We start from the raw sequence: 22,574 nt of genomic DNA, 5'->3' as shown, positions 1-22,574 counted from the left end.
AAAATCGAAAAGATTAAAAAATGAAGAAAATGTGAAAATTTTCCACTTTTCATGCCATTTTAACCACGCTGGCATGGTGAAAGTCGATAAATAATACGTTTTCTTTCGATATTGTTAACATATTTATTTCAGACAGTGTAAAAGTGAACTGCTGTCACCTGTTGGCCGACAATTTTTAAATTATAAATGCTTTGCACGGTGCTGCGTGTGTGTCTGTCTGAAATTAAAAATGTCCGTTAAAAGTTCACTTAACAGCTTTTTCCATATCTCACAATAATATAGTGATAGAAGCATTTTTAATATTTGGTCTTATTTGCTTTTAATTTCCAGCATCTTTTGGCATGTGTCATCCATATGTCACACCTTACTGCAGCTTTCTGCCCGATCAATCAACATCGATTGGAATAAAAGTCAAAGATGAAAATCACAAGCGTAAGCATATGAGTCTGCAATGAATGTCACCTGGTTGAAACTCCAGACATAACAGTTTACTTATCCATGATTGATGTAAAAGGAAATGAGAAAAAGCAGTAACTTCGGCTATACCGAAGCTATAACACCCCGCTCAGTTGGCTTCAAAAAAATATTAAAATAATTATCTTGAGTTTGATCGGAAAGTTTGTATGGCAAGTAAACATATACTATGGTTCTCTGATCGGACCAATTTGTTCGAAGATTGTACCGGACAAATTTCGTTAAATAAATAACCCAATAAGAAAGTTTTCGATGCAGGAACTTCTCTTTGATCGATCAGTTTGTATGGTAGCTATATGATAAAGTGGTCAGACATCAGCAGTTCCGATCAATAGCAGTTTCTTGTTTCCTCCCTTATATAAAGGCAGACGTAGAGCTCAACTTACCTCGTCAAGCTTATCATTTGTTCGTACACATTGCGTAGTCGAAAAAGTGTTTTCGAATTTTTTCAATAGATGGCGTTGCAGTCGTACGAGTATAGGTCCTCCGAAGTTTCCTTCGTGCCAATCTTAATATATAGTGTCCAGTTCATGGTATAAAAATTCATTAATTCATGAAGCAATTGCTGAAACTGCACCCAGGAAGCGAATATTCAAAGTTCGTAATCAAGACGTCAGGATCCAATTAAGCCAACAAAGTTTTCTTTCTCAGTCTCCGATTAACGATTACTCTCATTCGCTTTTATTTTCTGCCAAGGCACACACACTTTTGATAACTATTAAATTTTCGATATTCGTTTCAGTTCACTTGCTTTAAAGAAAGCTTTCATTCAACTTGAATTTGAACAGGAAATACACACACACACAATTCAAGCATTGTGCGCTAAATTTTAGTGTTGCAGCTACAAGGAAATTATGCAAATCGTTGGAGCAGGCCATTCACTCACTCCATTTATGTGTTTACACCATCAATTTGCATAAAAAACAAAAACACAGCCTTTGGATTATAGGCAAAGAGATTGTTGACTTTTGGCAAATAATGCATAACGCGCTGCCAAATTTAGCGAATCAATATCTTGAGCAACGCTCCAGCGAAGCAGCGGCACTTATGGGAATACAAAGATAACAGTATTCTTATACAATGACAGCAGAGTCGCTCGGAATGGCAACCCACACAGTTGAAACACAAAAGGGATTTTGGTTTACGTCTCAATTTTAAAATTTAATATTACATAAAATAATTTTTGAAAAGAGACATAATCGACAGATCATTTTAGTGGCTTTAGCGACTAGTTGAGATGATTATTCATTCTTTCTAAAGATTTTGAAAGTTTTCAATTTTAGGGTAGCAAATCTTCTTATTGACCGAAATTGAATCCCTCAGAGACCAACCCAGACATAAAGGTACTTTTTCGTTTGGTAAATATTTCTCAATTTATTCTTCAAAATCTGTGTCGTCCCCCCTGGAATAATGCCACTTGGCTACAATTCACTTGTGCCAACGTTTTCTTCCAATCCTCGAAACAGTGGTTAAAGGTAATTTCCGGAGCCTTCAATGCTCGTTTAATGTCTTCAAATAACTCAAAACGATTTCCCAGAGCGGTCCTTTGAGTTTGCTGAATGGACAGATGTTACACGGAGCTAAATCAGGCAAATACGGTTCTTGCGGCACGATATTGGTTAAAAATTTGGTGATAAACTCACTAAGAATCAATACAGTATGCGATGGTGCATACTAAGCAAAAAAAAATACTTTAATCTATAAACTAATTCAAATTTTACTAAAATATTCGACGAATTTTTGGATATGAGAAATCATCGCCTATTTATCATTTATTTCTACCAGAAAAAAGTAACACTTCTTCTTAACTTTGTCGAGCATGATCACAAATAATTTGAAGGACAATAATACAGACTTCCAGAAATAGTCTGACTTTACCCGATAAAAATATCAAAATTTGGTCCTTAACTGCTATGTTCCATAAATTTCTTTTTATAAAATTACATCATTAACCACCATGACCCATATTCTGCAGCAACAGATGTGACATTTTAATTAATTTTGAGTAATAAACAAAAAACGAACGCCTCCAGCGCGAGTGATTGACTTATTATGCAACAATTTGACAGCTTCAATTACCGTAAACTGCATTCAAGCAGCAAGTAGAAAAAATACTGCAACTCCGACACAGCCTCACACACACATGCAAGTATTAACAAGTCTTTACGTGGGTAGCAAAAAAGTATATACATACATTCGTGTGTCTGTGTGTGTGAGTGGCAAAGTGTCAAGCCACTGGACCCTTGAAGAGAAACTCAGCAGAATTGCTTGATTTATATGCAGAATGAGGCAAACGCGTGGAAATTAATAAAATAATGTGGCGAGCAAATAGTCAATAAAAGGCAAGAAGTTTAAAGAGCAAGAAGTGGCTGGCGAAACAAGTTAGGCAAACAAACAGCCACAAATTTGCCATGCGGCATTCGCAATGCATTGAGCAATCAAAATTCATTGACGCACCGCGCGAAAAATTTACCAACTGCCAGCGGCGCGACGACCAAGTTGTACCACCAACCAGCAAAAAAAAGTGAAGGAAATACAAGAAAAAGAAGTCGCAGCCAGAGAATGGACAAAAATCAAAGAATTGAGCAAACAAAAATGCAAACTACTTATGCATAACTTAAGAAAAACCTGCAAAGTGCTCGTCACAAGGTGGGAGCGAGTAGCGATTGCGTCAAACAGTCGGCAAACAAGCAGCGGCTGCCACTCCCAAGTCTGCGGAGGTGGCTAACTGGTGAGGCAATGGACGAAGCGACGCTCCGAAGGCGCTGCGGGGCCAAGGTGTGGACAGCGGTGGTGCCTGTGGAGGCGGCGCTGGAGCTGTGAGGCAACCAGCTGGTGCATAAGGATAAGTATGTGCGCCACACGGCATTAAAATTCTGCAGAAATGCAGAAAAAACCACCATTATATAAGAAAAAACAAAAAATAAAAACAACAAGAACAGCAACAGCGGCAAGTACACTTGCGTATGTCAACAGAGCGTTTAATGTGAAAATGAATTTTCCATCATGCGCGCGCACATGCCTGTGTGTGTGTGCCGTCTAGCTGATAAGCATGCAAGTCAGGCACATAATATGCATGCCGCGTCCACCGCCCCTCCGCTACGCCGCGAGCTGAATAAGTAAATCGCATAAAAAAATGCATTACAAATACGCAAATAAACACAGCGTCAGAAGGAGCAAAAAATCCTTTTCCAAGCGAAAGTAAAAATTCATAAAAGTGAAGTATTTAACGACCGCCGCAGAAAAAATGCCAAGCAAAGGACAGGACAATAGCAGCGCAGCAAATGCGACGCGCTACAAGAAGCTGAAGAGTCCAAGACAATTTGCCGCTACTAGAATATGCATGCAGCGGCAGCAGACGATTTCCAGAGCCATGCGCGCCACATAGAAATCAGCAAACCACCCATACATACACATGTATGAGCGCGTGTGCGTGTGTGCGTGCGCTTATATGGTCAACCAATTGAATAGAAATTAAATTTAGTTGGAAAAATACGACGGCGACCACCAACACGACAGTTGCGATGCCAGCGTCTGTCGACGCAGCCACAACATCAACGCCGCGACGCGCAGCTCCGACACTTGCGGCAGCTAGATAAGACAAATGCCGCGCGCCGACAGCTAGACAGCGTAAGACAAGCGGCAAACATGGCATTGGAGCGAGCGTGCCTTCACCGCGTCCATATGTTTGCGAGGTGGCGACAACTTTGTGAGCAATTGTCTTTAACGTTATACTCGTAGTTGCCACTGTCGCTGCCGCCGCTGGATGGTCATGGTTGCGCATAAAGCAGCCAGCAACAACAAAGCGGCAATGTGGTGGGCTTTGGTCGGGTCTGTTGGTGGTGTCGCCAACACTGGACGCTGGACGCGTGAAAGCACGAATTCATTTAAAATTCTGCGCACACGCATTTGTGCACGGAGCCACAGCAGCCATGGTCGCCGTCGCCGCCGTCGTTGTTGTTCGCCTTACCGCCACTGTTTTGCCACCGCTTACAAAGCTTTTGTGTCTGCCTGTGCACTTACTTTGAGTGAGTGCACTGTGAGAAAGATTTTTAATTAATTAGAACAGACACCCGGAAAATCAACTCTCCTTGCAAAATGTATAATGGAGTCTCTGAGGAGATTGGAAATGAACCGCAAGCAGTCTACGCCGTCACATCGGGATAAGATTGCCACGAAGTTTGTAACGCCCAGAAGATTACATTGGACTCGATTTAGCCGTGTAGGTCTGCCAGTCCGTCGGTCTGTCGGTATATATGTGAAGGGGTGCATAAGTTTTTGAGATATCGCTCTGAAATTTTTTGTGAGGAATCTTTTGCATTTGTGAAGGGTATTGCAGCTGTCCGCCCTTTTTTTTTTTTTTTTTTGTTAACAATTATCTGGTGTTCTCTATCTATCTATAGTTGGTACTAGCTTACCTTGTAGCATGTTATCTCAGTACCTATTATTTTATATATTACCTGACAGACAAGGGATCAGACATATATTGGTATATTTGAAATATGTATGAAAGAAGAATGATGACACATTTATATACTTTTAGTACGAACCCACTTTTGAAGCGGATGGTGACTGACGACGAAAAATGGATCACATACGACAATATCAAACGAAAATGGTCGTGGTCGAAGGCCGGTGAATCGTCCCAAACAGTGACCAAGCCGGGATTGACGGCCAGAAAGGTTTCGCTGCTCCCATATGATCACACGCTTAATTCTACCATCTACTGCGAACAACTGAACTGCTTTAAGCAGGCGATCGATCAGAAGCGTCCAGAGTTGGCCAACAGGAAGCGTGTAGTGTTCCACCAGGACAACGCCAGACCATATCGTTGATGACTCGTCAGAAGCTACGAGAGCTCGGATGTGTAAAGTTGAACTCAAAAGAGGCTTGTGAAAAGTGGCTATCCGAGTTCGACGCAAGTAAGGCGGGAGGTATATTGAAGTTGCCGTCTAGATGGAAAGAGATTATCGAACGAAACGGCGCATATTTCAACTAAATCCGATCACTGTAACAATTTTTATAAAGCATTGAATAAAGAGCGGAGGGAGATATTTGACAACCTTATATATCAACCAACGTGACCGTCTCAAACTTATTGTACGAAGGTAATCACAATATTCGGTGTGGATAGTCTTGGCGAAGGTGTGAGCAGATTTCTGGTAATTACACTAGTTGGGCCGATCCAATTTTTCTTCAGAAACTGATCGCACTATCCGATCTATAATATAGTCTTATAGAAACTCAAAAGGCAAAATCTAAAATGCGTCGAGACAATCGATTTGCTCATAGCAGATAAATATAGTTAAAAGATCGCACAAATGGCACAAACCAAACAAATACTAAGTTTGTGTGTGTAAATGAAAGAAAATTACAAAATACTTACACGTCTAGTTTGCAGCTTCTGTTGTTTTAGTTGTTGTTGTTGTTATTTTTGTCAATTTTATTCAATTTGGAGCTTTAAAGTTTATTGTATAGTTTTTGCACTTTCTGCGCCTCCATTCACACAATATGTGTTAGCTTATTATTGTTGTAATATAGTTGCCTCTTGTTGTTGTATTATAGTTGATCTTTGGCTACCAAATTGGCACCGTTTTCGAAAGCAACTGACCTGCATTTTGCGGTTATGTTATTAACGCCTTTTATTGCGTATTAGTGTTATGATTTATTGTTGTTTTTGTCATAAAAAGCTTTGCTGAACTTTATACTCATATCTTTCAAAACTTGTACAAAAATTCATTTTCGCCGCGAAAATAATTTAATTTCACACTTTTTTTAACGCAAACTCATAATTTATTGGTTCACTTTCATTATTGGCTTGTTTGTTTTGCATTAATCTGCAATTAAATCCTATAATTAAATAATTGCAATGAATTTGTTTTGGCTTCTATATTCCTTTTTCGCTTTTTGACATGTTCACTATTTTATTGAATTACATTAATTAAAAAGCCATGTATCTTGATTACTCGGATAAAATGGAAAACAGCGAGCTTATTGAAGTAACACGCGCTCACGCGCATTTACTTTACAATAACTGCACGAATGTCGGCACGCATGTCTAGGCACAGTGTTTTAGTTTCGGAAAACGCACACACATTCACATGAATAATGTAAAGCCCCGTTGAGAGTGCCCACTACGTAGTATGGCTGAGGGACCCAGATTGTTAAATTGAAAAAATATATACACACATATATAGTATTCCCCAGAGATTCAGTCGCGTCTGGTGTGAGCTTTGATCGTACAAGAGCTAAGTCACCTTTAAAGAGATTTTTCTTGACAGAAATGCGCTCTTTTCTTTCTACTCTATACTACTTTCTAATGTATTTTACAGTTTCAACTGAACTCTTTCCATGAAGTCTTAAAAATAAAATAATTCCAAGATTACTATTGAATATGTAGTTTCGAAATTAATGTCAATCCAGCATTGCAAAAGTTGAAGGAAAAAATTCGTGAAAAAATACCCGATTTGCAGAAGAAAAAGATCCTTTTCCATCAGAACAATGCACCGTTTCACAAGAGCATTTTGAAAATGGCTAAAAGCCACGTATTAAAGTTCGCGTTGTTGGAGCATCCACCGTATTCACCAGATTTGGCCTCCAGCGACTTACATTTGTTTCCAGAACTGTTGAAGCAAAATACTGCAAAATACAGACCTTCCGCATTCTCACTTCAGGATTGGATCCACAGATATGAGGATCGTTGGAGCAAGTGTATTAATGTTCAGGGAGATTATACTGAATAATAAAGTGTATTTTGCATAAAAAAATTGTGTTTTTCTTATGAAACGACAAAACTTATTGAAAAACCTGGTATATATAGCTTCGTTTTTTTCCTATTTTCTAATCTCGATTATTTCTTTAGAATATATTTTCTTCCGACTTTATAGTAATTGTTAATTGCGACGAGTGGCTCCATTTTAAAGAGCTAAATTAAAGTAGGAAATAATTAAATTGGGTAATTCCAATGAACGATTAGGTTATAAATTAATAATAATTGTATAGACCTTGTGAAATAAATAGATCAGAAACTTACAACTCGAGAAACGTTGGTAATACATTAAGGGGTCCTGGGGGTCTAGAACCCTCAAATTAAGGGTGTTTTCTGGACTTTTTTTAAGGTTCAAAAAACGAGCAATCATTTTAAAGTTTTTACTCATATTTGAATTTTTTTCTACTATTACTCCTATTATATAATGTGAAATATATGTGAAAAAAATTTGAAAAGAAATTAGGGGTTTCACATCGTCTCATAAAGTTGTAAGTTATAAAGATCCGAAAACATTGCATTAAGAATTGTATATGTGTAAACTCATTTTTGTATGTAATCCAACAACAATTTTTTTAAACCAGTGTAAAATTTATAATTTTATGATTCTACGATGCTTTATGACGGGCTGTGAGTACACGAAATACATTCATATTTTTTTCGTTTAATTAATTTTCATTTCACTTTAAATTTTATCTTTTGGCACACATTTTGCTTAAGCACTTGATTTTTTATAAGAAACTTATGAAGTAAAATTAACACAGTGTTTTCTACTGCGTCATATTAATCAGGGCGCGATGGGACATACCCACAAAGTATACACAAGTTTTTAACTAAATTTTACATTTTTATTTCTAATATTCAAAACACTGAACAACTTATTTATGTACATATGTATATTTATGAGATATAAGCATACGACGGTAAGTTTGTGTGCGTGTGCTCGCAGTTTTTCATAATGCGCAGTGCGCATGTGCGCTGTGTTCGCGCTGGCATTTTCGCCCATTTGCTTAGTTAAATGGAAGTTAAAAGATTTATGGCTTTTGGTGTAGAATTTTTCAAAACAACATGCACACACACATACATACATATACGTATATCAATGTATAGGTGCATGAAAATGCAGACTTTTTTACATTTCGCATAACTTCAGAACACAACATCATCTAACGTTGGACACTGACATGCTTACACACTTATGAACATTATGTATGTACGTAAATGCTATTTCTGTATAAGTTAGTACTAGTTTTTGTCGACTTCGTCACGAACTTGTGCAGCCAATTTCCACGAGTACAACTTTATTTTATTATTGGACATTCGACTTTATTTAATATTTTTTTGTTGTCTTTTTTCAAATATACATATTTCATTGCCAGCGCAAAAAATGTTGGATGTACATATTGTTTGTTGGCTGCAAAGCTACTGTTGCCACGAGCATTCGCAGTTTTTGTTGTAATTAGAAACACTTTTCATTCTCTATTTATTCCATTCGACAGACTGCGCAACGTTTCCGAAACGAAAAAGTTTAAAGAAGTCATTTGCGTTTCAATCTTTTTTAAGCCGAGTTTAGTCGCCGGTATTATTTTCGTCCCCTTCGAAACGCATTACGGCACACGCGCGACTCATTTGCTCGCTCATTAGCGTATTGCTTAACGCTTTGGTGACCGCGTAAAGCTTAGTAGCAGCTTCGGCTAGGCGGTGCTGTGTGTTTTGCAAGTCGTTGCCGCTTAGGTTGAATGCCTGACCGTTAGACCTCTTGTGGCAAAAGCCGTGCACATACACATGCACACATGTGAAGACATACGATCATAAATGGCTGCATGGTATATGAATGGCTTTCCAGCACACACTTTTTCCAGCCAAACAAAGCCCTACTTACGTTCATACGAACATACATATATGTCAGTGTTTTTACTAATTTGACCTGCCCTCACTGCCGTGATTAAGCTAAACGCACTGCTAAGTTGAATAAACCACAAGACTTTAAGTACACAAGGCTTCGAAGTTATTTCAATTTTCATTTTCATTTGTGTTTAGAGCTCAGAAATGGAGTAGATTTTAAAACGTCCTCTACTTTCTAATACATTTTTTGTTGTCTTTTCGTTCTAGTCAAAAATCCGCAACATGTTAGGGGCCAGAATCTAGTGATAAGAACAGAATTGCAGAAGGGTACATTCTGTAGATACAAAGCTTCTTTGTTGCGCTCTGATTTTAGGGATTCGGTGGTTTGGAAGACGGAGCTTCCTATTCTCAAAAAAACACTTAGAGAATTGGTCATCTTTACCGGAATTGCTGCTCAGAACCTTGTAATTCTTAAGTACTGTATTCTGATACTTTTATATATTCTTCTTCTTTAATGCCATAGACAACGCTTACGCGGTTATAGCCGAATTTACAACAGTGCGTCGGCCATGCTTTCTTTTCGCTGTTTTCCCCAATTAGAGATTCCAAGTGAAACCAGGTCCTTCTCTACCCGATCTTTCCAACATAGCGGAGGATTTCCTCTTCCTCTGCTTCCCCGGTGAGTATTCATTCGGACGACAAGACCTAGCCATCATTGCCTCTAACTCGTAATTCGCTGAACTATGTAAATGTCGACGTATAACTCGTATAGCTCATTGCTTCATCGAATGCGATATTCGCGCCAAAGCGCTAATAACCAAAAATCTTTCGCAGAACCATCAGAAAAAGGTCTTTACTTCTCAATTGTTCTAAGGTAGACGAAATTATCTACGACGTCAAGGTTATGACTGTCAACAGTGACGTGGGAGGCTAGTCGCGAATGGGACGACTGTTTGTTTGATGACAGCAGAAGATTGAATAAGTCGCAAGAAAAGGAGTCGTCTTTTCTGAAACCTCGTTAGGTATCGAACGGCCCGATCCATCTGACGGAACTTTTTGATATTGCTCAACGTCAGTTTACACAACCGTATTAGTTTTGCGGGGATACCAAATTCAGACATAGAAAAAACTATTTTCTACTCCTTCTGTCAAAAATTTACTATTGTATACTATTTTCAAAAATGATTTTGGAATATCAGCAAACTCACACACCACCTAACCGAAGCGACCATTTCTAAAACTTTTGTAAAGAACTATAACACAAACCCCAAACAGCTGCTGTGATTTTGAATTCTGTTATGGGCATTTTATGCAAATGCCAAAGCCGTCACCAATAAAACTGAAGACAGCGCAGAGCTATAAATATGCGCACAAAAGCGTTCTTACAACTCTCAACTCAACTCGAAAGGTGAAAGAACCAGCGCAACTCCAAAAAGAAACGTAATAAAGCAAACAAGCCATAAAACTAGTGATGACAATAATTATCATAATAATAGCCCAGAGAGCTAGCGGATGGAAATTACACGGTCACTTATGTTCAACGTTTAAAAATTATGCCCAAACGTGTCAATGAAGAAATTACTAACGCCACATTCCGAGCCAACACACAAATCTTCAAAAACCTTCTAAACAAAATAGTAATAATAAAAGTGCCAGCAGTTTGGGTTTGACAATTTCCTCATAAATAACGGTGAATTAGGTTGGTTTCACACCTGCTGAGAGAATTACGAGTATTACACATTGGTGGCGGAAGTGCTGTTGTTAATACATATGTTTATGAGCTTATTACACAATGCCGAAATGTGCTGTTATTTCATTTAATCGCGAGAAACAATTTTTTTTTTTTGAATAAAGAAAAGAAACTTGAATTTTATAATGTTGTGGAGCCGGACATGAAGCCTTGAGATGTTCATTTCCAGAATACAACACAAAATCTTTCGCATATGAAATATTTGAGCTTTTCAAAAAAAATATAAGATTTCGAGAATATTTGTTTACCAATTTAGCTATAAAATTGTTGGCGAGCACATCCTTAGAAGTCCAGTTAAAAAAGAAAGTTATGTCAAGCGAAATGGATATATCGAAAGGATCAACGACAAGACTTATTTGAGATGGTCTCCACATGAATGATAATGCGTTTGGAACAAATTAGGCTCAGCAGATGCAACCGACTTCTTCATTGCGGTCAGCGACCCTGAAAATGTGCTTTTTACAGAACAATAAATTTTTATTGTTGAAGAAAACTTCCAATGACGTTCTTATTAATGCTATTTCAAGAGTTCAACGTGGCCACTATCCAGCTGCTGTAATAGTTTGGTGGAAATCTTCTGTAAAAACGTTATAGCTCTTCTCTCCTCTTAAAAAGCGAGTAGAACTCCGACAAAAGTGTTGCAGCCGAATGTTTGAGAAGGCGAGGAAAAGCAATTAAGCAATACCCTCTCCGAGCACTAAATCTTGCAACAAGATTTTCTAATCATAGTAAGCACACATGACAGAAACCGCTCAACAGCGGCTTAAATGAAGAACGTGATCTGCCGAATATCCCTCAGAATTTTGGGAAATCTCAAAGAATCTTAGTCTCTTTTGAGGGCTTGGAGTTTGTGTGAAAGCAAAAGGTGGCCATACCAAATAACTAAAAATAAATATTATATGGTTGTTTGTTGGCAGGACTAAGTATAATCGAGTTAGGTTTGGTTGTAAGGGGTTACATGGGTTTACGGGTTTCAAAAAATCAAAATTTTTTTTCCTACTTTTCAAGTTGATCCGAGTAATAATTTCGGAGATACAGCCTTATGAACCTATGTCGTCGAGGCTAGCTAGGCTAAGTGCGTCTTTAAACGCGTTTTTCTTGAAGCTGAACTTTGAAGTCGGTTGGCTAAATTTCTCTAGAACTATTCAACCGAACGTTATGAAATTTTACATAGTTTGAGATACAACTCTTAAAGACTTGGACGAAGGATTTTTTTCGATGACAACTATATGAAAAAAAAAATTTCTCGAAGTCTTCATGTGTTTGTAAAACTGTTGGACAAAACTCTATTTTTAAATTTTCTTTTGCCTTCGTCCAAGTTCTAAGTTAAGGTTTTAAAACACATATTTTTTTCACCTTAGATGATCCTGTAAGGAGTTTTCTTGCCAACCCAGGCGCATCTTTTTTCCAAGGGGCCACCGGAAATAACAATTCCAAAAATTGCAAAATTTTTTTTTGTTAATAGTGTGTGTTTTTAACAATAGAAAGTTCTAATAAAATATTTAATTTTTCATATGAGGGAAAATATTGATAAGACCAAGATAAGGAACTGGGAGCAAATGGATGAGGTGTATACTAAGAGAATTGATCTCGGCCCTAGCTACTCAAAAGCGGTACTTCAAAAGATATTGGATGCTATTCACTATCTGGAGGTTATTACTTTGGACTAATTCTGGCCTCCTTGTTATTCATTATTTATAAAGAGATAAACAGTAATGTACTTTGTAGTTTTGCCAAAAGATTTAATTGGAAATAAATAAAGCTCTCGCTTTCAAGAGACTGTATTCATGAAAACATGTATTCATCCATATTTTCTTCATCTGCTTTCTAGTTAAAGCAGCTACTAGCATTTCGAGTTTTCAGTTTTCTGAGCATGTTTTTTGATAAGATCTGTAAAAATAAGAGAGAAAAGTTTTCTTATTGACAATCACACTTTCCACACAATGAGCTCCCGTGGCATATGACAATCCCAATCAAAGGTAATCTTATAAGAATTCTGTCATGCAACAGCGGACCATGTTTCCAAAGTTGCGTTAGCTACTGAATCAATGCAACAATTACAAAAAGTGAAATTTTTGTCCAACCTTTTATTAACATTTTAAGATTCCACGTAGCACAACGTACTTAAAATCATAAAAGCTTTTTTTTATACTAAATATTTCTTATTACGATTTTCTACATTTCATATTGCTTAGCTGTTTACGTAATTGTTTTATATATAAATAGTGGCTGGTAACTGTTTTGTATTCAGTTCATCTATTTCATTGAGCCAAAGATTAATAGTTTTGTGAACAACTTCTTCCCACTATTATGACAGTTGTATAGATATGTATATGTTTGTGTGTTGCTATAAATTATACAGCGGTATCTGCTGCTTTTACTTATTCTATTGTGTTTCGTTTTTATTTAATTTCTACTCTCGCCTTTTCATTATTTGTTGCTTTTGCTTTGTGGATATATCCATTATTTTGCGATCTTGATTTGTGGACTTCTAATTCTCGCTGTATATTCACATTTGTTACAACCAATGTGGTGCCGTTTGTTGTCGTTGTGGTTTTGTTGTTACTGTTGCACTATTACGGTTTCATAATCGTAGCTTAAAAAGCACTCAACAGCACAGTTATTTAGCTACGGTTATTTCGGTCCGTTGTTTGTCACACACACACACACCTGTCTCTTATACACATCTAGATGTGTATAAGAGACAGCTGTTGCACTATTACGGTTTCATAATCGTAGCTTAAAAAGCACTCAACAGCACAGTTATTTAGCTACGGTTATTTCGGTCCGTTGTTTGTCACACACACACACACATGCGCGCTAAACAAATTACTGCGCTGTGGCACGACACATGGCGCGTCATGACATTTGGCTAAGCGGCGGCCAAGACGCGGCCGCGCCGTTTCTAATCGCGTCGATCAGCACCCGCAAAACAATTCACAATAACAATGCCATTCGATGTCGATGAGGTAAAAACAAAAAATGCAAAAAACCCGAACAATCATAATAACAGCACTGGCTGAAACAAAAACAACGTTGACAGCCGAACGCAAGCAGCGCTGTTACACCTGTTACGTTTACATTGAAATCGTATGGCGCGGCAACGTGCTTGTTATTTTACCTTTTACCTCCGCTTTTTACTCTATTTCACCAAGCAGTTCACACATGCACACAAGCGCATATGCATTTCCATTTCTAGTACGTTTCAGTTGATTTGCATTCTTACACGATTAGAGCGCGCGCGCGCCCGGGCGCATTTCAATTTGTTCAAGACTAATGAGCGCGGAGCGGTTGGGCTGCGATCGCTTTGGGTTTGTACATAATTACGTGGATATATAGGCAGACATATGCAAACATATTTTTATGCTGTGTATGCTCGTACACACCTTAAAAGCATATGAAGACGTAGACGCGTTGAATGCGACGAACGAACACAAATTTGTATTGCAAATGAAGACGGCAGCACTGCCATCCGCGCTGACACACTGTAAGAAACTGAAAAGCCCAACTCGAAGCAAGTGCTTGTGGAGGCCCCATACAGCGTTCGCTCTGTTGCGGTCGCTCGCCATTCGCCACTGAGCGCGGCAGTTTGTGGAGCGCAGCGGGGAGGAGTGTTGTTGTTGCGACGACGCGTTGTGGTGTGGTCGCGCTTTGGCCAAAAGCGTTGAAGAGGTTGTAGACTTTGAAGTTGGTTCACATACTCAACTAAGCGCGCCGACAGTTGAACTTAACGCTGTAAAGTGAAGCACAAGTCGGAGCAAAAGCAAAAGCAAGCAAGCGTTCAGAAGTTAAGCGGGTGAGCGTGTGAGCGCTTGACGTAGCGCAATCGTGCTTACCATATTGATCGACTTTGTGTGAGCCGGCGCTTGCGCCGTCGCTATTACCGTGTATGGCGCTGGCATTATAGCTATCGCTGGCAAATGCTAACAGTCGGCAATGAGCGATTTGTAAGTTGCAGGTTATCTGCTGTTGTTTGGCCACCACATTTTTGCTGCTGCTGCCCAAGTCGTTGGCGCAGTTGATGGCACTATTGTTGGTTGTCATATTGTTATTGTTGTTGTTGGTTTTATTGTTGACTATTTTATTGTTGTTGTTATAGTTGGGTCTATGCTTGGTTAGTCCGTTGTCATTTGCCTCGCTTTGTTGAGTTGGAGCTTTTTATGCTTGGAAATTGCACAGCGGCTCATTCGATTTGCTTTTGGTCTTCGGTTTCTAACACAAAAGAAATGGAAACTTTCCTGCATTGAAGTTGAACGTGCTGCCGCATTTACAGCGAAATTCGCCACACTTGTGTCGCTGAAGGAATTTAAATTTGAAACGAAATGAAAGCGGAAATTATTTAAAATAAAATTATAGTTTTAAACACACACATATATACATACAGACATGAACATGGTGTATTAAGTTTACCACGAAGTTTGTAACATCCAGCAAGTAACGTCGCAGAAAGTATATACATATGTATATAAATACTCAGCGTGACGTAAGATGAGTCGATTTAGCCATGTCCGTCTGTCGGTCCGTCCATCCGTCTGTCTGTATATACTTGAACTAGTCTCTCACATATAAAGGGTTGGTCTGGAAAGTATGAAGACTGATTTTCTTCCTCCGCAATTGCGCTTCGAAGCATGCGCGGACCAACTGGATTCGGTGGAGAACGTTCCTAGCTAACGAACGAGCGGCTGGTCAGTTGTGTCCGAGTACCTGGAGAGTCAGGACAATCATTTTCGCGCCACGTGTTTCTGTGAGTGGTGCAAGCCGAAAATGCAGCGTTCGTTAGAGCTGAGGTACGCGATTCAATTTTGTGTGAAACTCGATAAATCTGCGACAGACACGTTTCATATGATCAAGCAGGCTTACCTAGATGTTGCTTTAGTAAGAAGTAGTGTGTCACCGAAGGCACACGCCGGCGTCTCCTCGCCCAAAAAAAGATAAGAATGAACAAATCCAAAGTGAAACGTTGCATGTTGTATTGTCTTTCTTGACATCATACTCATCGCCCACCATGAAACCGTCAACGCCAAGTTTTACGTCTAAGTCCTCAAGAGACTCAAATGAAGGGTCAATCGAGTCCGACAAGATATCGCAGATGATTGGAAGTTGCACCACGACAACGCTCCGGCTCACACCTGTGTAGAGCTACCTAACCAAGGCCGGTATTCCAGCTCTTCCGCAGCTGTGGTCCCCGAACTTTTGTTGTTGCCTTGCCGGAAAGGCCGATGAAGGGCAAGCACTTTGAGTTGACAAAGCTAATTTCGAAGAATGTCTTCAGTGACGCCGTTAATGCTTGAAAATCGCGCTGGCAGAGCTGCATCGACGCAGAAATAGCTGAAATAGCAGAAATTGTAACGATTTTTTCAATAAATTTTTTCAAATCGACTGAGTCCTATTACTTTCCAGACAAACCCTGTACTATATCATATTTTACATACAGTTTTTCTCTCTAAAAAGCTGCTCATCTTTTGGAACTGCCAATCACGGACCTAGATACCATATAATCTTCCATCTTGACGAATTTTTGGTATGAATTTTTATATAATCCCCGAATATATTTTCTAGATTCTACTACTATGTATACAATATATCTGGCATACAAATTGGCCTATCGAAATTGTGTTCTTGTCTGGAAGCTTCTTTATTTGTGAAGGATATTCCAGCTTCGGTGCAACCAAAGTTAATGGTTCCTATATCCTCCCCGGGCCCCGATTTTCTTTTAATGGCTCTGTAACAGTAAATCCGAATAGAGATCAATCTCTGAGTTTCAAAACTTTTAAGAGTCTGAAGGATCATTTTTGATCCTTGAAATGAAATAATTAATGGCTGCATCTGAACATTTCTTGGTAAGATCTTTCTAAACTTCATGGAAGATCAATCCTGTTTCCGACAAGAAGAACTCGATAAACTTGTAAAGCAATTCCAATTTTTCAATTCATCAACTCATATTCCTCATTTATTCTTCAAATGGTATATTAACACCAATTTTCACTAACAGCAATAACCCAAAACTAAGCTACTAAGCTGAAGGTAAAATACGGACTTTCAGGGTTGATTTTTGATAGCTTTGTGTAGCTCCGCCTTCGGCGTCCACATCACGTGCCTTAAACACACACTTCAATAAAATGTTCTGAAAAGAAAAACGCTTTTTAAGCACTTCCAAGTGTTTTGCGATATTCGCCTTCAAATCCGGTCTTCCTTAAGTGAGTACTGAATGAGTGAGACAAAAATCGAAAAAAAAGAAAATTCGAAACATGCAAAGTGCACAGAATGAATTGTAATTGTGTGCCATTCATGTATTTTTCGCATTCAACTTTTAAGTATCAAACCAAACTTTAACATTTAAATAAGACTTCGCTGCTGTTGTTGTTGTGTCTTTTTTCGCCGTTTTCGAAGTAACAGACGTCAAAACGGCTGCACAAGGGACGGATGTCGTAAATGAATATGCAGCACGCAGTATAGCACCTGAGCGCATGAATGGCAAAACATATGTAAATGCTGGTGGCTGTTGGCGGATTTGTGTGTGTGTGACTGTGTGCCTTTGGAAGTCGATTGGTGGCGACGGCGCTGCGAGCGGAATAGAGGTGGCAAGCTGTCGCACTATGGCGAGTAGCAGCGACTGTCAATGCAACAGGACAGCATGCAACATGCAACAACAACAATATTACCAATATATAGTATACCTGTCTCTTATACACATCTAGATGTGTATAAGAGACAGGAATAGAGGTGGCAAGCTGTCGCACTATGGCGAGTAGCAGCGACTGTCAATGCAACAGGACAGCATGCAACATGCAACAACAACAATATTACCAATATATAGTATACACGGTTGTGTATGTTTGTAAATAGTTGCTAGCGCTTGCTACTTATGCTGCAGTCACAGCGCCAGCAACAACAAAACGTCGCATGCAACAGTTGTGTGCTCAGTTGTGTTTTGACTGCCACCGCGTCTATGTGTTTGTTTGAATTTTGCTATTTCTTTTCAGTTCATATTTACATTCGTTTTATTTGCGCTTGTTGCTTTGTGTTTTTGTTTTGATACCCTTTTCTACTCTGCCAAACCTCGGAATTTTTTAGGTGTAGCAAAGCGTCTGAATTCGTTTTTTCTTTGCTTTGAGTTTTTGACTTTTGCCACACGAAGAGGGGGCGAGAAGCCATAAACACACAAACAAGTAGTAAACACCACACACTGTTGCGGACCGGTCTCGGCATCGGCTGCACACTGTTTGGGCTATCTTCAATGAGTTTTTGTGGTTTCGTTTCGGAGCACACTTGTTTGAATTTTGTGAGCTTTTTATTTGTCAGCTTTATTGCAGTTTTGCGGTTAGCAGTGTTGCAATATAACAAATTCGATAAAGCCCCTTTGGCCTTTTGTTAATTTATTGTTGGTGTTTTTATTTTATTTATTTGTTTAAAAAGTTGCTGCTGGTGGCCGAAGGTCAGACCTTTGTTTGCCTGTGAGTACACTTTGTTACGTCTTAGCGTTCCTGCTAATATGACAGTTTCATGATAACAATGAGTGATGTTTGTGTGAAAAGAAAGAATGAAGAAATATGTACCTATTGACCTGTTACATCAAGGTCTGCAGCTGTGAACATCGCGAACGCTTAGCAGGCGTTGGTGGACGACCGGCTTCTATGCGACAGCGATATCCTTTGGACTGGAGTAGAATACAGACAAGCTACTGAGCTACTTTCACTCAACAAAGATCATCTTACCGCAACGTAGGAGTTCTTATAAGCATTTACGAGGTAAGGCAAAAAATCTTGTTGGAATTCAATGATTAAAGTTGTCTGGCAGATGGTGTGATGGAAATATTCAGACAGTTCCTCTTCCAAAGTCCGACTTTTGCAAGACTGAATTTGAAACATATCGGCAGTCATATTTTCAGCAAACCAAGATGCAGAGCCGAAACTGATATTTGCCGTCTTAACAGATTGTCGATAATATGAGGGTCTTATGATATCATATATGAGTTTTAAGTACCACAATGTACCGACATTCTGACTGTCCGAATTAGATCGACTTCTTAACATAACCTAACCTAACATCACAATAAGGTATTTTTGTTTAATGAAAACTATAGCTTTAACTTTCCGATGTACTACATAATAACCTAAAAAATTTTATGTGGAAAAACTTTAAATAATCCAGATATACAAATAAAGCATGTTACCAAGTGCTTGAAAGTGCCTACATTCAACGAAATACAACTGCTTGAAGGTAAGAACTTTATTTATAGTAATAGACCAACCAACAACCATATCCTCAGTTCTAATAATTCCGATGAGAGTTAGAGCCGTAACTACTTAACTTCTCCAAATTGTCGTTGAAAATCTCATTCGCCTCGTTTCCCCATACCGATCTAAGAACTATGGCTTAATTATTTATATTGTTGTCAGTCTAGCACCATAAAGACTCCCCAAAACTATTTTGGCACTGCGGCTGCGGTGACTTTTTGCTCGTAATGTTGGGGCAGCCGGCGGTTTGAGTGTTTCAATTCAGCGATCATATTATTTATCAGATGATTTTTTAGAATTCGTGGTGTAAAGAAGCTCTTATCCGCGGTACTTATCCGCTTATATTATTGCGAGTATTCAATTTGAGAAGTTTCCATATATACCCGCCCGCAGAAAAGTAAAGATTTTGTATTAGGAGCCTCTATCGGAACCAAATTGTGTGATCCCTAAACTTCAAAAGCTCTTTAATCTAAACATGTATTACTCAGCGATTCTAAAGGATTAAACTAAGATCGCTAGTTATACAAAGTGAACCATTCTTCTTGTTGGATATGCGACGTAGTTTTTAGAAAGCTTTTAAGTCTGCTCTAATATCTTACTACTGATTTGTGATTCAAAACGCCACAAGTAAAGATCCCAAAGTTAAATATTAACACCACATCCTAGTTTTTTTTCTCACCAGAAGCGGAAGTTTTTTACTCATTTGATTTAGAAGAAAGCCGTTAACCCCACTCCTAATAGGATTAGGCCACCCAGTGTGACCTATATACATTCCATGTAAGTAGTCTGCTATAGCGTCCTAAGCTATTTACACATGTACACAATGGACAAACGTAACTGTAAATCGAATTAAAGTGAGTAAATCTCACTATGCGATAACAGTCTATTACAACCGGGAACGGCTAAGTGCTATGGTAAATACCATAAAAATTATACACTGCGTGATACCAAGCGTTTCCACGAGCACACAAACAGATGCACAACGCCACACACACACACACCTGCGCAGATGCGGTGACTGCCAGTCAATCGCAAACGAATCGCACCCGCTGTGAGGGGAACGCCAAGCGATTGCCATGGTTGAGAAGCGATTATCCAGCGCCGTGAAGGAGGAGTGAAAGAGGCCAAAATGCGCTTTTCGGCGCTTAACCACACACACACATACACACACTCACACACGTAGGCGCTTGCATAAATGCCTGCAGACACTTGTGTCGGCATCACAACAATTCATTGCAGCTGTGACGTAATTGCAACACAATGACGACGCTGTTGATGATCATCGTGAGCATATTGTTGTTGTTGTTTCTGCTAGTGTTATTGATGATTACGATGACGGTGGTTAAACGCGCTGTTGGTGTTTTTGTTGTTACCTTCGCAGAGCGCTGAAGTGCCGGGCATGCGCGCCAGTGACTGTGCTGATTGCTTAAGTATGTATGTTAAGTGGTATTCGCAGCCAAATTACAAGAAGCGGCAGCAGCAGCAGCAAAAACAACGGCAGACAACAACACGCCAGCAAGCAACAAATTACAGTTGCATGTGGCAGGCAGCAAACGGCACACAGCGAACGGCGAACGGCGAACGGCTCATGCGCCAAATCGTTTAATACCCTCATGTCGGTTTGCAGCTTAACGCAGCTCAGCTTTCTTGCTCGATCCGCCGGTTGGTCGGTCGGTCCATGCGTCCAACTTTGTGGCATTGCAACTAACAATTGGTATTTATTTTCCGTCTGGGTTTCGATTTCAGCGCTCGGTTACTGTCTTCGGTTTCACGCCTGGCCACTTGCCTGCCCGCTTGCGTCCGTCGCTCTGAGTTGTGGTGGCATAACAAGCAATTACTACTCGCTGTCCGACGCCGATCAAGCGTTGATCCCCAAAACCGCCACTTGGCCGCGTCGCAGCGTCGTTTAATTCGTATGCACAGAGCTTAAGTAATGCTGCAATTGGCGCACAGTAGCCAAGCAGTCAGCCGGGGCCCGTCACTTGCAGCGCCGCATGTTGCAAGTTATGATTTGAGTGGCAACGGCGCTTTTCCGACTTGAACGTGTTGCTCGTTGCTGTAATTTTAACGCGCTCGCATTTTAATTAAAAGCGAAAAACGCTCATTGCTGCCGGCTGCCGACCACCGGATTCCCGTAGTGGAGTGCCTTAAAGTAGCTGTTCGACTACTTTGGCAATTGGTTAGTGTGCAGGCGCTGCGACTGGCGACCTGCCAAGCATATCGAACGTCAAATGATGTGTGTCAACAGCAGATTATGCGGGAATGTATGAAAAAGTGGAAAAGCCATCGAAAACTTACATTTATATGCTTCGATCGGCAGTGTTGCAAAGTCATTGAGTGCTTTATTTATGAGAAAGTGCCAACAGCAGCGACAAAGGCAATACAAATATTATGTTGACTGCATTAAAAATTAAATGAGAAATCAGCAAAAATATACCTTTGATTTGTGCAATTGGGATCTCAATTCTTTACACCCAATGCGAGCTTCTAAAGAATAGTAACTGGACGAAGATTTGGCCAAAGTGGCACTAAAGTTATATATTCTCTCTCTCCCCTTCGGAATTTGTCTCCTTTGAAAACATTAAATATCAAGCTATTGCAATATATTTTTCGGAAAACTAACGGAGCTGACAATGAGCTAAAAAGTCAAGGAGTGCATGACCGCACTAGCTGCTCAAGCATCAAGCTACTTCCATATTAAACTTGTCTAAGCGCCTGGTCACAGCGGAATCGTCGGAAGCTGTGAAGCCGATGAACGCAATAGAAAGGGTACCCGTATCCAAATACCATTAGAATGGGAACAAAGAGGTATTCCCCTGTCTTCGTGCACTCAGGCGCTGGCTTTATGGGCCTCTCACAAAGTCAATAAGCATTAGTCAGCGACCGGCACAGAACGGAAGCCAAAAGGTCCATTGAATAACTAGTTCTTAGCAATATTTGCATGTACACAATGATTGGTGTCCTAATTGAACACTAACGCATTCCCACTCACGCAGTGAGGTAAAAGTTTTGAAGAAGGCCACTTGTCAAAGTTGCAGGGAGGAGGAAAAAGTTGAAAAACTTAGACACTTTTCACTTTACTAACCAGCTTTCGCCAGACTAAAGTCTTTGTTGCCTTTCTACGAACACGGTGAATCGGAGTAGATATTAGTCGGTTCAATAAATTTGTGGCTGACTCCAGTCGCTTTATAGATAAATGGTCTTTTTGATCCGCACTTATAAGTTCTGGACGTCAAAACGGATGCGTATGTCTAGCATTCCAAGTGGGATTTTTTGTGGTCTCACGAATATAAGCCGTTCTATCTAACCTAAGGAAACTTTAACAGATTTTATGTATCAAAGTTGAAGTTCATCTGAGTTACTACCTTTATTGAATTTCATACTGATGTGTGGCGGAGACTATGCTCCTGTTGGCAGCGGAGTCTTAAGTAGGTTTTATTGAAACCGAATATACTCCGAAATATGTCGTAGACATGAACCACCATAGATGGATTAGGAAAAG

At 39.5% G+C, this 22,574-nt stretch overlaps 1 protein-coding gene across 4 annotated transcripts in view; it reads right to left on the bottom strand.

The window, feature by feature from the left end:
- The window catches only part of LOC108978156, a 66,590-nt gene extending 52,285 nt beyond the window's left edge, over positions 1-14,305 (bottom strand). The window contains exons 1-2 of one of the 4 annotated variants that reach the window (XM_018948301.1): positions 14,222-14,305; positions 5,861-6,311 (exon numbers count right to left, since the gene is read on the bottom strand). The gene's annotated coding sequence lies outside the window, so the exon portion shown is untranslated. Of the gene's footprint in view, positions 1-5,860; positions 6,325-13,956 lie in introns of all 4 variants that reach the window. The other 3 variants (XM_018948299.1, XM_018948300.1, XM_018948298.1) reach the window with 3 other exon arrangements.
- Positions 14,306-22,574: the final 8,269 nt, after the last annotated feature.

This window comes from Bactrocera latifrons, unplaced genomic scaffold, assembly GCF_001853355.1.
Source record: "Bactrocera latifrons isolate USDA-ARS-PBARC rearing strain unplaced genomic scaffold, ASM185335v1 scaffold_118, whole genome shotgun sequence".
NCBI lineage: Eukaryota > Metazoa > Arthropoda > Insecta > Diptera > Tephritidae > Bactrocera > Bactrocera latifrons.
This window is presented reverse-complemented; position numbering and strand designations above follow the sequence as displayed.